The sequence below is a fragment of the Lissotriton helveticus genome, chromosome 5_1, assembly GCF_964261635.1.
Source record: "Lissotriton helveticus chromosome 5_1, aLisHel1.1, whole genome shotgun sequence".
Taxonomy (NCBI): domain Eukaryota; kingdom Metazoa; phylum Chordata; class Amphibia; order Caudata; family Salamandridae; genus Lissotriton; species Lissotriton helveticus.
This window is the reverse complement of record NC_136065.1, coordinates 1,457,667,463-1,457,681,320: the sequence shown is the minus strand read 5'-3', so window position 1 is coordinate 1,457,681,320 and position 13,858 is coordinate 1,457,667,463. Positions and strand designations below refer to the sequence as shown.

The following is a 13,858-nucleotide window of genomic DNA, read 5'->3' as shown; positions in this document are numbered from 1 at the left end:
CGGAAGCCCGACTGCTGCGGATGAAGAATATGATGTGTGTCTACATAGTTTTTTAATTCTTTATGAACCATTTGCTCAGTGTTCTTGCCCAGCACTGGAAGGAGTGAGATCGGTCGTAAGTTGGTAAGATCCGTAGGAGATTTGTTCGGTTTTTTCATGAGGGGTTTCACGATAGCATGTTTCCATTCACTTGGCACCACACCTGTGCTCAAGGAAGCATTAACAATCTTGTTAATGATAGGATTGACAGCCTCAATAAGTTGGTGAAGGATTCTGGGTGGACATGAATCCGAGGGAGCACCCGAATTACATGACATAATAGCCTCCCGGGTCTGGAGGAGCGTGACCGGGGTGAAGGTTCTAAGACATGCCTTCAGATTCCTTTCACAATCCAATGAGGTAGCGGACAGGACATGACAGGGAGTTTGGAAATCCTTTTTTATCAATGAGATTTTTTCTTCAAAGAAGTCCGCAATCTGGTTGCAAAATTCTAGCGAAGGCGGAATTTCTATTTGGAGAGCTCTAGGGTGAGTGAAAGACTTGACAATGGCAAATAATTTTTTTTGCTTTTGCTTAGCAGTGTTAATCACATTGGTGTAATAAGTTTTTTTTGCTAATTTAATTGCCGTAAGGTAAATTTTTCTCTGTTGAATATATAAGCTTCTATCTGTTGGGTCGTAAGTTTTTCGCCAGCTACGTTCCTTCTTCCTGCACAATAGGTGAATTGTGCGCCAGGGGGCATTGATCTTTCCTTTTTTCATTTTGCTTTGGGGGCGATTTTGTGGGACTCTGTCCTTTATCTCTTGACACATCCATGCATGAAAGCATTTTGAGCCCTGGGTAGCATCACCAGGCAGGGTGGAGATAGGTGCAGTAACAATAGGATTAAGCTTCAAATTAGCCTCGACTCGCGTCCAGTTAACATGGTTCCCTGAATTATGGGTCAATTTAATTAGAGATTGTGGCTGTGTAAGTTTGATATAAAATGGGACCATGCAGTGGTCTGACCAAATCTGTGGGACAGGTGGCTGCGTTTCTAGGAGGGGAAAATTAGAACATATTCCGTCCAAGGTGTGCCCTGCTTGATGAGTGGGTAATATGACTGTTTGAGGGAGATCAAAAATCTCCAAGGTTTGGAGAAAATTCAGAACCTGTGCGTCAGATATGGATTCCAAATGTAAGTTAAAATCAGCCAGAAGTGTGAAATGTGGATATCGAACTAAAAACTGTCCTAAGAAGTCACTTAGTGAGTCTAAAAAAGCCAAGGGGCTACCTGGAGGGCGATAGATCAATCCGCCTGAGAAGGAAGATGAATCATTTAATCTGATTGAAAAGCCTAAGCCTTCAATCCCTTTAAGGGGATCTAAAGTAAAGGTGTGACATTTTATATGGCTTTTAAGCACAATCGCTACTCCTCCTCCTTTACCTTTCTTTCTATCCTGTCGGAAGATGGTATAACCAGGTGGGAGGGTAGTTGCTATATCTGGATTACTGGACTCTGTCAACCAGGTCTCCGTTATAAAAAGACAATCTAAATTTGAATGTACGATAAGATTGTTTAGATCTTGACTGTGACAGGCCATGGAGCGCGAATTTAATAGCCCCCCCTTTAAACATGGAATATTTAAATCGGGGAAATGTTTGACGGGTACTGTTTTTTAATAGGAGCCCAGGGTGACGACCATTGACAGAGTCTACACGAAAAAGGTCCTCTGATTTTAGTCATCTCTATCATACAAGGACAAACTTTAGGCATAGCAAAGTTGGTAAAATCACTTGCCTGGAGTGGAACGGCTGGATGTGAGTAACCGGCCCCTCCCGTGCCTGTCGCGGACTTGGCGCGGACGGGCGCAGACGGGCTTTCCGTTGGCGCGCCATCGTCGCGCCTGCTGCGCGGACGGGACCTATGGTCACTCATATACTTGTAGAGGAGGGTGGGAGGGGTCACCAGACTAGAGCGCTACCCCTTGTCACGACCAACCCAAGATGGCGGCCGTCCCTGAGTCCGATCGCGTCAGCTGTTAATCGCTGCGCGTGGACCATGGGATCGAGTTGCTGCAAGGGTAGAAGGGATATGAATAAAAGGGAATTTCAGTCTTCCCGAAAGTGCAAAAACACAGGTAAAAACTATTTATGGCGCTATTAAGACAATCAGGCTAACCCCCGGCTTTCCGCCTCAGGGGAACAATATAATACACACAAAGTAACAATTGTACAATTATGTACAAGTGTGGTAGTTCTAATAATTGTACTGGGTCTCTAGAAAAAAACGGAGCAGCGCTGAGGGGAAGAGGGCAGATCGTCTCCTGTAAAATCATTGCTGAACTCAGCATGATGAAACCCCCAACAAAGGGCAAAAGCTCATGAGGCAATGTCACCTAACACAGAAAGTCTTGACTAAAACGCCAATGGGTCGATAAGACTATGTGTTCGAATTACTAATTAGGAACATACACACTTATAGTTCACTAATTTTTGTATAATACACTTTAATATAAACATTTTTTCATGTGAGTAAGGTGGGATAAACTTGTGGGAATCCAGTCCTGAAGAAGGAGTTCTGTACTCCGAAACATGACTCATGTCGACGCACTTTAGAGGTTATTGTACATAATACTACAACATTAACCTCACACTGCACCCCTTTTAACAATACCAGCCGGGGCCTAATTAAAAGTTTTTTTCTCCCCACGAGCCAGGTATTTTTTAACTATCACCATCACCACTCCACCACTCACATATAATACCCCAAACACTTTAACACATAGTTCACAGGAAGTGCTCCCACGTAGCCGCAGGTCGCAGCACGCCGCATCCCGTAGAGCGGTGCGAAGACCCCAATGATGAAGCATGACACCAAGGGGCCTGTTGGTGTGTGAGGGGTATTTAAACAACACGGTGTGCTCCCCACCACAGTAGGGACCACCACTAACCCCCAAGTGGATTCCAATTTGTTTATTTGTCTCTAGAATATATACCGGTCACTGATTTTGCTGTGTATGCTCCTAAAACTGGTACTGAAGATTTCCAAGGGTGTGACCTGTATTATGATGCAACTTGTAATGAAGTCCAGTTTCCAGATCAGAGACAGGTTCTTACCGTAAGAGAATCTCAAAGTTGCCAATCCATTTTAAAGATTATGATTTAACGTAAGTTTTCTTTTTGGGGAGGAGATGATGTGGTGTGCTTAGTGGCAGGTCTGTAAATGGTTTTACTACTGCCACTTTAATTAAAAACATTCTCAAAGTATTGTGTTCCATATTCTTTGTAGATTTTCTATAGGTTCGGTCAGTTGCTGCTGAACATTCCTCTGTTGCAGTGGAGTTGTTGCCAGGGGGCCTTTCCTTTGGATTTATGAAATAAACTACGCCTTCAGTCTTGTGCTGTCAGCTTCACCCAAATACTACATGGCTAAATACAATTCCTCACTCTGCACCATACATGCTCACTCCTACAACATCCTAATCAGCAACGAAAGAAACTTGACCATGCTAAAATCATCACAAGCTGCGGGTGAGAGGGAACGTGTGCAAAGTAACTAGCGCTTATGTGAAGCAGTCCAATACCTTTGATCAAACTGGCGCTATATAAAGCTGCAAAAAGTAAAATAAAAGCATTGGCAAAGCTTTACCAATGCTTATTTTTATAGGGAGGTGGACTGCTGAAAGGAATGGCAGTGGGGTTTTTGGGAATAAAAAGAAATGACGCGAGGGTGGGGTTGAATTTAAAGCAGTGCCGGATGGACAAAAGTAGCGTAATTGAAAAAAGCATAATTGGGACGGGGCACCATTGAAATCAATTAAGTAAAGGTTGGAAGGCTTGAAAGCAACTACAACAAAAAAAATAATAATGGCGAAACCCACCATATTCAAAACTCGGTAACATGGTGTGGCTTCGTTGGCGATCCTAATGGTCGCCATATTAGTATGAACATATACCCCGACTGCAGGGACTATGGACAGGTGACCCACCTAGATGAGGCGCAGTCGTCAAACACCTGTGTTGGACTTGGCCCTTTGGCAGCTTCATCCCTGAACTTTTTGCCTTAAGCTCTGACATAGTGGTAGTGATTGTTGGCCTCTGCGCACTTTAGCACTGTGGCCCAGTGGTGAGATTGGCCTGCCCTCCCATAGGAATGCATGGGGGATATGTGTGTCCATGGTAATTCCTGGTATGAGAGGAGTGCAGGGGCAAGTTTAGTATTTATGAGCTCGTGAGGATAAATGCTGCGCAATGGTGTGCCAGATTTATGGTGACTGGTGGAGAAATGCCACTTTTAGAAGTTGGCATTTCTGTGTACTATGTGTCTGCCTGCCTGATGTGAGTTGCATGTCTGGCTTGTGATTGACAGGAGCTGAGAGGAGTGGGTGGCTCCAGGAGACAGGGGAAGTCTGCCCAGTGGTGAATAGGGAGATCTGCAGGTCGATGGGAGGGAGGAGTTGCACCTGGGACCTGAATAAACTGTGCCTTCCCTCCACAATGCCGGCTCCGCCCCCTGTGGTGCGTCTAATCCCTGAGCCCCCACCTAATAAAGGAGAGAGGAGCTGAGCAAAACAAAGTGCTCCAAAGCTGTTGTATCTGGTTCCCCCATGCCCTCCACCTTTACACAAAGGGATTTGCTAATATAAATATAGGGGCTGTGACCCCATAAAAATGTACAGTCTTGGAGTGCTGTTCCTGCCGGGAGTGCCGATGCTGGGGCCTGGGAGGGGGTGGAGTGGAGACTACCATGAGGGCTTGCCTCCCTGGGCCCTGCATTGCCACCCTGGTTGGCTACAGGACTTTCTTTTTGGGACCCTCAGGAGCTTTGTGCATCGAGCGCCCTATAAGCGCTTTTGATTTTAATTCTCCCAGGAAGGAAGCAATTGTGGGCTTTGCAGCACTGTGCTGCCTGGAGAGAGAGGGAGGGAATCCCCAGCGTGGGTATTCCCCCGTGACACCTGAGGAGCGGGTGCCCACCTCGCGTTTCCCGTGGTACTCGCGGGTGCGCACCCCGCTTTTGTTACTTACTGGTGAGCGGGAGCCCACCCCGCCTTATGCTGATTTTGCGTGTGCCCACCCCACATTCTTTGGGAGCCTTGCGGGTGCCCACCCCGCAGTTTTGCGCTTCTGCGGATGCCCACCCCGCCATGACTATTTATTTTCTTAGAGGGTGCCCATCCCGCTTCAAAGAGAGATCACCGCGGCTGCACCGGGCGAAAAGCAGAAGTCAGGCATGTCCGCCTGACTCGGGGCGGAGCTATCACTGGAAGGAGAAGCGCTGTGGCAGTTAGGCGGGGCTTCCGTGGTGAAGGGAGAGCCCCGCATGTGCCGCGCTGACCAGAGAACCTGCAGCCCGTGGTGTTGGAGGCGGAGGGGGCCAGAGGCAAATTGTAGGTGTCTGCCCCCGCCGCACGAGTAAAAGCCCCTGCCCGTCTGGCTGAAGGAAGCCTACCCCTGCCACAGTGGAGAAGAGCCGGCAGCAAGGGAGGTCACAGCCTATTTTTTTGAGCGGGCCGCTCCAACGAGGAGGGCATGTTTTGTCTAAAGCGCCAGTGCGCTCCACGATGAGGGCCAAGTTTAGTAGAGTGCCAGGCCCCTATCTCTATTTACAGCTGCCCCGCTTGCTAGAAGGCAGCTGCCACGCTTTGGGGGCATGATGGTTGGAGAGCCCGTGTGCTCCATCGAGGGGGCCAATGTGATTTAAAAGCCCTACTCACAGCTGCGCCGCAACATTGCGGGCAGCTGCAATATTGGCAAATTGTTCCAAAGGGCACCGTGGTGCCAGGCCTCATTTTGAGAGACGCAGCTGCCCAGTAAGTAGTGGGCAGCTGCATCATTTAGGCCACAGTGCTTTGGGGGGCATGTCTTTTGAAATTAGGAGTGAGATGCACTCCTTTGCCCCCTTACATTCACAGCTGCGCAGCACTTCGTGCCAGCTGCTACGTTCAGGTAATGTGGTTTTTATGATTATGAGGTTGTTTTGCATATTATGGTTTATGCTAGTGAGATTATGTTTCACTGTGTAATTTATGCCCCTAATGTGAGTTATGCGTAGGAGGTTAGGGTTTAATGTGTTTAGACTTATGAGAGGATTGCATAATGTATTTATGCTGGTGAGGTTGGAGGAGAATGTAATTTGCGCCTGATGTGATACTGTGCATAATGTAGTTTATGTTACAGGCTGCTGCTAAGTATAGTGATTACCAGTGGTTACTGGTTGTACGTTTATGATCGGTTTTACTTTTACTAAATTTGCTTTGTGATGGTTCTGACAGTGGGCCCTGTCCGGGGTACATAATCCCTTGTAGATATGACCCAGTGCCAGGTGGCATCATGTATATTATATGTTTACTATTCTAATGTGTTATGAGAATACAAAGGCTATTTTTGATATAACCTTGTGTGGAATTCCTTTTGTAGTGTGCCTAGAATGTTGTTGCTGTGTGCGTGCGCAAATGCTTTACACATGGCCTCCAGGATAAGCCTGACTGCTCGTGTCAAGCTACCAAGGGGGTGAGCAGGGGTTATCTTTGGCGTGTAACTCCCTTGCCCTGACTAGAGTGGTGGTCTCTGCCTGTCTTTGGCGCAAGCCTTAGAAATGGGATCTCTGGTTGGCTAACAACCTGTAACCATGTTAGTATGTTAGAAATATATATATATTTTTTTAATTTGTAGAGCGCGAACAAATGCCCGTGGGCGTCTCGGCGCTATAGACTCAGTGCGTAACTCTCCAGATGCTAGTTCATGAAATGGATTACTGGTTGAACAACCAGGTCTTTAATCTTTTACGAAATGAAAGGAGAGAGTGACTTGACCTAATCGACAGTGGGAGGGCGTTCCAAAGTCGGGCTGCAGTGACCGTGAACCGTCTGTCTCCCCAGGAGACTGTCTTTGTCCGTGGTACTATTAATTGATGCAAAGTCGTGGATCTCAGTTGTCTAGGAGGGCAATAGAGTGTTAACTGATCTCTGAGAAACTGCGGACCTTGATTGTGTAATGCTTTAAATGCAAGGCAAAGTGTCTTAAATTTTATACGATTTTTAATCGTCAACCAGTGGTAGTTCCGGATCGTTTGGGCGATTGGTTTAAATTTGGGGGTCCTGGAGAGCAGTCTTGCCGCGGCATTTTGTATCGTTTGCATTTTGTTGACAACACAAATTTGTGCATTGGCAAATAGGCCATTGCAGTAGTCCAGTGAAGAGAATACCAGTGTGCTTACCAAAGTTTTACCGGCACTGTCTGGAAGGAACAGGATTATTTTTCTTATGAGTCTTAGCTTGTGAAATGCCGTTGCTGCTATTTGATTAGCATGGGCGGCGAAATTGAGATGTTCATCGAAAACAACTCCCAAATTCCTAACCTTTGGGACAGGGTTTTGGCAGAGTTCCAAAAGATGAAGGCCACCAGGCGGGTGACCAGCCTGGGGAGAGTTTCCCAAAGATAACAACCTCCGTCTTCTCGGAGTTGAGTTTAAGGCAGTTGGAGGCCATCCAGTCTCCAATTGCCAACATGCCTTCTTGGAAGCACTCCGCCACCTCTTCTCCATCATTATTGATGGTGAGGACTAACTGGGTGTCGTCGACGTAAGTAGTAAGGCTCATCCCATATAATTTGATGACTCTAGCTAGGTCCGACACATAAATGTTAAAAAGCGTCGGACTTGGGGATGAGCCCTGGGGAACCCCGCAGGGTAAAGACAGATCAGCCGACTGGAATGGTCCTAAGGTAACAGCCTGAGTTCTTCCAGATAGAAAGGAGGCAAGTAGGTTCTTTGCTCCCAGTTGGATGCCCATTTTTCCGACACTGTCGATCAGGATGGAGTGTCGAAGACCGTGGATAGGTCCAGCAGTACAAGCACTGCTGTTCCTCCCTGATCTCTGATGACTCTGATATCCTCGGCCGCTTTAATGAGGGCCGTTTCCGTGCCGAGGAATTTTCAGAACCCAAACTGGGTGTTGTCCAGCAAGTGGTGTTCCTCGATGTATTCGGACAGCTGGTGATTCATAGCTTTCTCTGCTACCTTTGCCAAGAAAGGAAGGCTAGCTATTGGTCTGTAATTTTTGAATTTGTCTTTATCCAGATGCGGTTTTTTTTAGAAGTGGTTTTTCAACATGTTTGGATAAATCCCTGATTTAAACATGGCATTACATATTTGAGTAATTACATGTGTTAATAAATCCATAACAGGGGGAAAAAATTTTGGTGGACAGGGGTCCAGAGACAATCCAGTTTTTATGAGTTTAATAATATTAGTTATTTGTGACTCTGTCATTTCTTTAAATTGGGTTAGGGCTCAAACATGGGGTATAGTACAGGAGGAATATGTAATGGCGTTGTCCTTGGATGAGAAAGTTAGGTAAATGTTGTTAACTTTTGTGTAAAAGAAATTAGCCAAAGCGTCGCAGAGAAATTGGGATGGAGGGGAGGCCAGATCGGGGGCTTTCCCTACTAATTGCTTCACTACGTCGTAGAGTTGTTTATTGGAGTTCTTTGCATTTTCTATTTGTTCGCTGAAGAACTTCCTCTTTGCCTCTGTAATCATTTTTTTTATATTTGGCAAGTGTCTCCTTATAACGGGATTTACTTTCTTAATCATAGGATTTGCGCCAATGTCTCTCAAGATTCGTACAAATTTGTTTTTGTTTTCTAAGATCTTCCCTAAACCAGGGTGCAGAAGGCGCTGTCCTATTTCTAGATATTGTTTTATATGGTACCAGTGCTTTCATGGCATTGCCTAACCATTCCGAATATTGATTCATGGCTATATTCGGATCTGCGGAGATAGTAGGGCAGGTATTATCCGATAGTGCTCTAAAGTCTGCATTATATATTTCCTTCCAAACCTTAAAAGGCTCACAACTGAGAACAGCCGGTCTGTTTGTAGGAACATCATTGATTGAGATTGCGCAGAAAATGGCATGATGATCAGTCCAAGGGAGCAGGAGGATGTCTTGTATATGGATCCCTTTTAAATTAGAAAAGATGCCGTCCAGGGTGTGACCGGCCTCGTGTGTGGGTGAGGTAACCAATTGAGAAAGCCCTAGGGTTTCCATATCGGACAATAAAGCTTGTGTTTCGTTGCGGTCTAGTTTATCTAAATGGAAATTAAGGTCACCTAAGACCTTAAAGGAATCCTCTATTGCTAGTGATTCAAGCATTGTATTCAAATTTAAGAGGAATTCTGCGCGTGCTCCTGGCGGTCTATAAAGGAGTGCTCCTTTGAAATTATGCGAGGGGGTCAGCATGATGGCAAAATGGATAGCTTCACAGGTTGGTGAGGGTACAGGAGACGTCCTCATCGTAAAGGTGTTACGGGCAATAATTGCCCGACCACCACTCTTCTTTCCCTGTCTGTCCTGTCGGTAGGCCTTATATCCTTGAGGAACAGCGACCACTAAATCTGGGTCTGAAGCACTATCCGTCCATGTCTCTGTAACAAATAGTATGTCTATGTTCCTGTCCATAATGAGGTCTGCTATATCCTGTCTATGCCTACCTAACGAGCGAGCATTAATAAGTGCTGTGATATATTTAGGATTTTTTTGTTACTCGTATTTCTGGGTTGACAGTATTCTTGAGGAGAGGTAGTGAGAACTTGCAGTGAGGGCAGCTGATAATAGTAGTCAGTGGAATATGCTCCAGGTCATGCTTTAGGCAGTTACTACCTGGAACTGTTCGGAGCTGCATAAGTTCAGCTTTGGAATAGGGGATCTGGAGCTGCGTCCGGCCAGGGCCAGGGGTCATGGCCCTAGGCCCGGTCCCGGCACAGACGGGCTTGCCTTCGGCGCGCCCGCTGCGCGGACAGGATGTCATGGCCCCTATATTCGGAGGAGAGGAGGGTGGGAGGCGGCCAACAGCTGGACCGCAACCCTTTCCTCCACTCAATATGGCGGCTGCAACCCTTTCCCCCACAGCGTCAGCACCTAATCGTCTGCGCCGGGGAGCAGTTCAAGATGTGGCAAAATCAGGAAGTGCGGGTATTTAAAAGTTATCAAAATAAAAATTCGAATGCGCAAAAATTAAGGTGTAAAGCACGATTTTAAAAACAGCGTGATAGCAGGCTAGACCGCCGGCTTCCGCCTCAGGGGAGAGACACAAACTAAGTCAGCACGCAGCGCTCTGAGGCTGGTTAAATATCCTGGGAGGGCGGGAGGGAGGCAGCCAACAGCTGGACCGCAACCCTTTCCTCCACTCAATATGGCGGCTGCAACCCTTTCTCCCACAGCGTGTTTTTACAGGTGTTAATTAAAAATCCCATTAACTTTTTGATGTGCCTTAACTGCGATGCGGGACACGGTTTCAAGTTTAATACTGAAATAGTATATTTTCTCCACAATCTGATGAAACCCATATAGGAACTTGATCATGATATCAGAAAGTTGAATCTAGGCTGGGACAAGATGAGGCGCTTGAACACCATGAACTGTCTGAGAGAGTAGCAGTACTTCGGTATTCACGTTTTAGCATGGTGGAAAAGCATGAGAATAGTGAGCATCATTAACTAGAACTCACTGTATTGCTCCTGGGGTTATTGGGACTGAGCTACAGAACCAGACTACGGCCCTTTTCCACTGCCTACTTTCATATATTGAGGACTTCAATGTCAAACTTGACAGGACGTGTAGTCTTTTCTGCTTTTCGGTTACAGAATAGCTTACCCCCATGGACTTTTCAATCTGAAAGAATGCATCAACGTGGCTGAAAGATCGAAGGAGGAGATCCAATTTTAGGCAAACAAAAATCGCTATATTAAGAGGTCTTGTGTGCAACTCATGAGAAGAGACTTTAGGATGCCTCCTCATTTCTGGGCAAGAAAGCAATTCTGTTGCTGAGGAGTTCCTAGTCCACCTGATGTTCTCGCTTGAAGGTAAATCATTTGTGGCTCCACACCTGCAGATGTTCATATGCGTTTTAACATCAATGACCCCTACTGTGCCACCCAGAGACAAGGTAAGTGGAACTCAAAAGCCTAGCCGCTTGGGGAACAGGAAGAACGAAAGGTCCAGCACGGAATGCAAGGCGACATGCAGACGTGGTAGAGGGATGTGGGGAAGGAAGTCGCACCCAGCATCATCGGAAGTGCACTAATTTTCTTTATTCTTTAGTCTGTATTGTTCCTTCTACTTTAAGTGCATATCACAGTGTTGCTTATTTGACTTATTGTCCCTTCTACCATGTTACGGATTATAATCTCCCCAATGTTCCATGTGAGACATACCAATATGCATGATGTGACACATATGGGGTGTTGATGTTTATTAGGCGCCTAGCCTTTTGGTCTCAACTTTGTTTCAATCACATTACAGAGGGCCGGCCCAAAGCAAATGGTGCAATTCTCTATGGTGAGGTTATTGTTATGTTTGCTTGGTGGATTTGTATATATCTTTTGTGTTTGTTAGTGTTCTTTGCAAAGTCTGTGGCATTTTTGTGCAATTTAGCTTCTGAATGACGAGCCACTCAAACTTTTCTAAGGAATGTTCTGAGAACTGCCTATCTTACAGAAGTCTCAGTGGTTTCACTGAATGATTCTGTGTGGGGCAATGTGTGTTGCCAGTCTTAATATTACCAATAGCGAAGATAATATACCAGAAAAACTAATCCCAAGGAAAGGGATCAGTTTTATTCCACAGTGTTTCTCTTAATTTAAGATTTTGCGTCTGATCATCTGGAGCCGTATTACAGATGATGCCCTTGGGGCGCAACAGGCGTTTGCGCCCGCTTTGCGCCCCGGGCATATTGGTATTATAGAAAGGGAGGCAGACGCTTGTGCATCCCCTTCAATAATACCAATAGTGCTGGCGCACTTAAAGCGCCAGGGCTATCAACAGAGGGTCTCCCCTCATTTGCATAGGGGTGTTCCCTATGGAAATGAGCGGATTCCTTGGTCTCTGCTCCATATTACAGACATGGGCAGAGTCAAAGAAGGCATCAGGAGGCGCACTGAAAGTCTGCTATTTAAAAGGTGGCACACTGTCCGTGCATCTCCTGACAGGAGCCCTCTACAGGCGGTAAATGGTGTCCCATGGACCCCTCCAGACACCCCCTTACAGGTGGGTGCAGTCACTGACTGACTGCGACTGAGCCTCACCACTTGGCTTTAGGGGGCTCTCCTCCCAAGAACATTAGGGAGAAAAATAGTGCGTCTACAACTTATTGGTCATTATTTATTGAATAGTATTAGCTTTTATAGCATTGTAAATGATTACCTAACTAAGCACTAGGATAAATGACAATGACAATCTTTTTTTGTGGCTCTTCAATGATTCCCTCGTTATCATCCTCCAACAGGGCCTCTTATCTCGCCATAGCCCCTCTGTCACATGTTTTATAGCACCTCTCATACCAGTGAAGGGTGTCAGAGCACTTTACTCTACACACACACACACAATTAATCATACGTGTGTAAATCAATTTAGAGAAAATCTTACATAAGGCAGAGGGGACTACAAGGTGTAGGATTCACATGTCACCCATACTGGTAGGCATTTTTTAAGAGTGATTGGTCTGGAGAAACTCAAACTCATGATTCAGAACATAGCACAGAGGTTAACGTTGACCTTAATAATACATTTATTTCTACTCAAACAAAACCTTTTTTAGCACCATCGGGATAATGAGAGACTGAAAAAAAACATAACTTACTTGTGCCATACAGTTTGCATGCAGCTCTTTGATTGCAATGCATAGCTCAATGTGCTAGATTACGATTTTAACTTATGAACTGCACAGTAACAATTTGTGTGACCAAGCTTTAACCCACTGAGCTATGCACATTGTATATTGTTTTTTGAAATGCATGGTTTTTCAGCAGACATATTAACCCTCTGCATAGCTGCCAAGGTTTCAGATTGCTGTGTGTGACATTTCCATAATTTCAGAGTAATTATGAGTGACATTTCAACGACTAAGAGTGACACTTTTTCGCGAGCAAAATCAAGCAATGAAGACGAGCGAAACATTAAAATATTATAAATTATACCCATTTGAGCATCGAGAAATTCTAAAACCTTACAACTGCTGAAAAGGACCAGAAAATGAAGGGCACTAATTTAGGGCCCTTGTAAACTAATTTTACTGTTAAACAAATGTATCATCATGATTCAGACTGGCAGACAGTGACTGCAATTAATGCAGACGAGCTGTAACTTTACTTATAGTACAGGCTGATTGATGACACGCTGGCCTTTTCCAAAACAAAACATAAAAAGCAATGTAAATAAAGTTATCCAGTCATATAAGGATTATAACCCACAATTGCATATCATTTCAAATAATGCACAATAGGGTGTGTGCCTTTTATTTTGCTATCCAATATTATTGGAGAATGCTTGCCTGATGTAGTTCGCTAAAGGTGACGTCGTCCATTATATTATGAAAAAGTATACATGATGTGTCCAATTATAAACTGATTCCTGCTAAGTAAATCAGTGCTATTCTCATCTGTGTTGCTCTGCTCTCTGGCTCTTTCCTGGCCCTTTTCATCTTGCACAGTTTGTCTCTTTCCAGTTGTCAGCGTTTTGCTTACCATGTGCCTACTTCTCCTTGTTTGTCCCATATATTTCAATGCCTGTTTCTCCCCTGCCCCATGTCTCTTCCTCATTCCTGCTCAGCACCTGCTTTCCCTTGCTGTATCTTGTCTCCCAAGTCTCACCATTTTCCCTCTCAGCTTCACCCTTTCTCCGATACCTCTGCAACGTCATCGTACTCCACTGCCTTATTATACAATCTTCCTATTCCTTTCTTGACTAGTCTCCCCCTCCCCTTCTCTCTGTCTCAGTGTGTTATCACAACCTCCTGAAAAAATGAGGTAGGGGACATTCTTCCCTCATCCATCCTGTCGTGCTCTGCTGTGACGTGAAACTCTCTGGTTTCATGA

The 13,858-nt window shown here is 45.4% G+C and overlaps 1 protein-coding gene across 2 annotated transcripts in view; it reads right to left on the bottom strand.

Moving 5' to 3' along the window:
• DDX20 (DEAD-box helicase 20) overlaps window positions 1-13,858 on the bottom strand; it is a 290,477-nt gene that overhangs the window by 259,530 nt on the left and 17,089 nt on the right. The window lies entirely within an intron of this gene.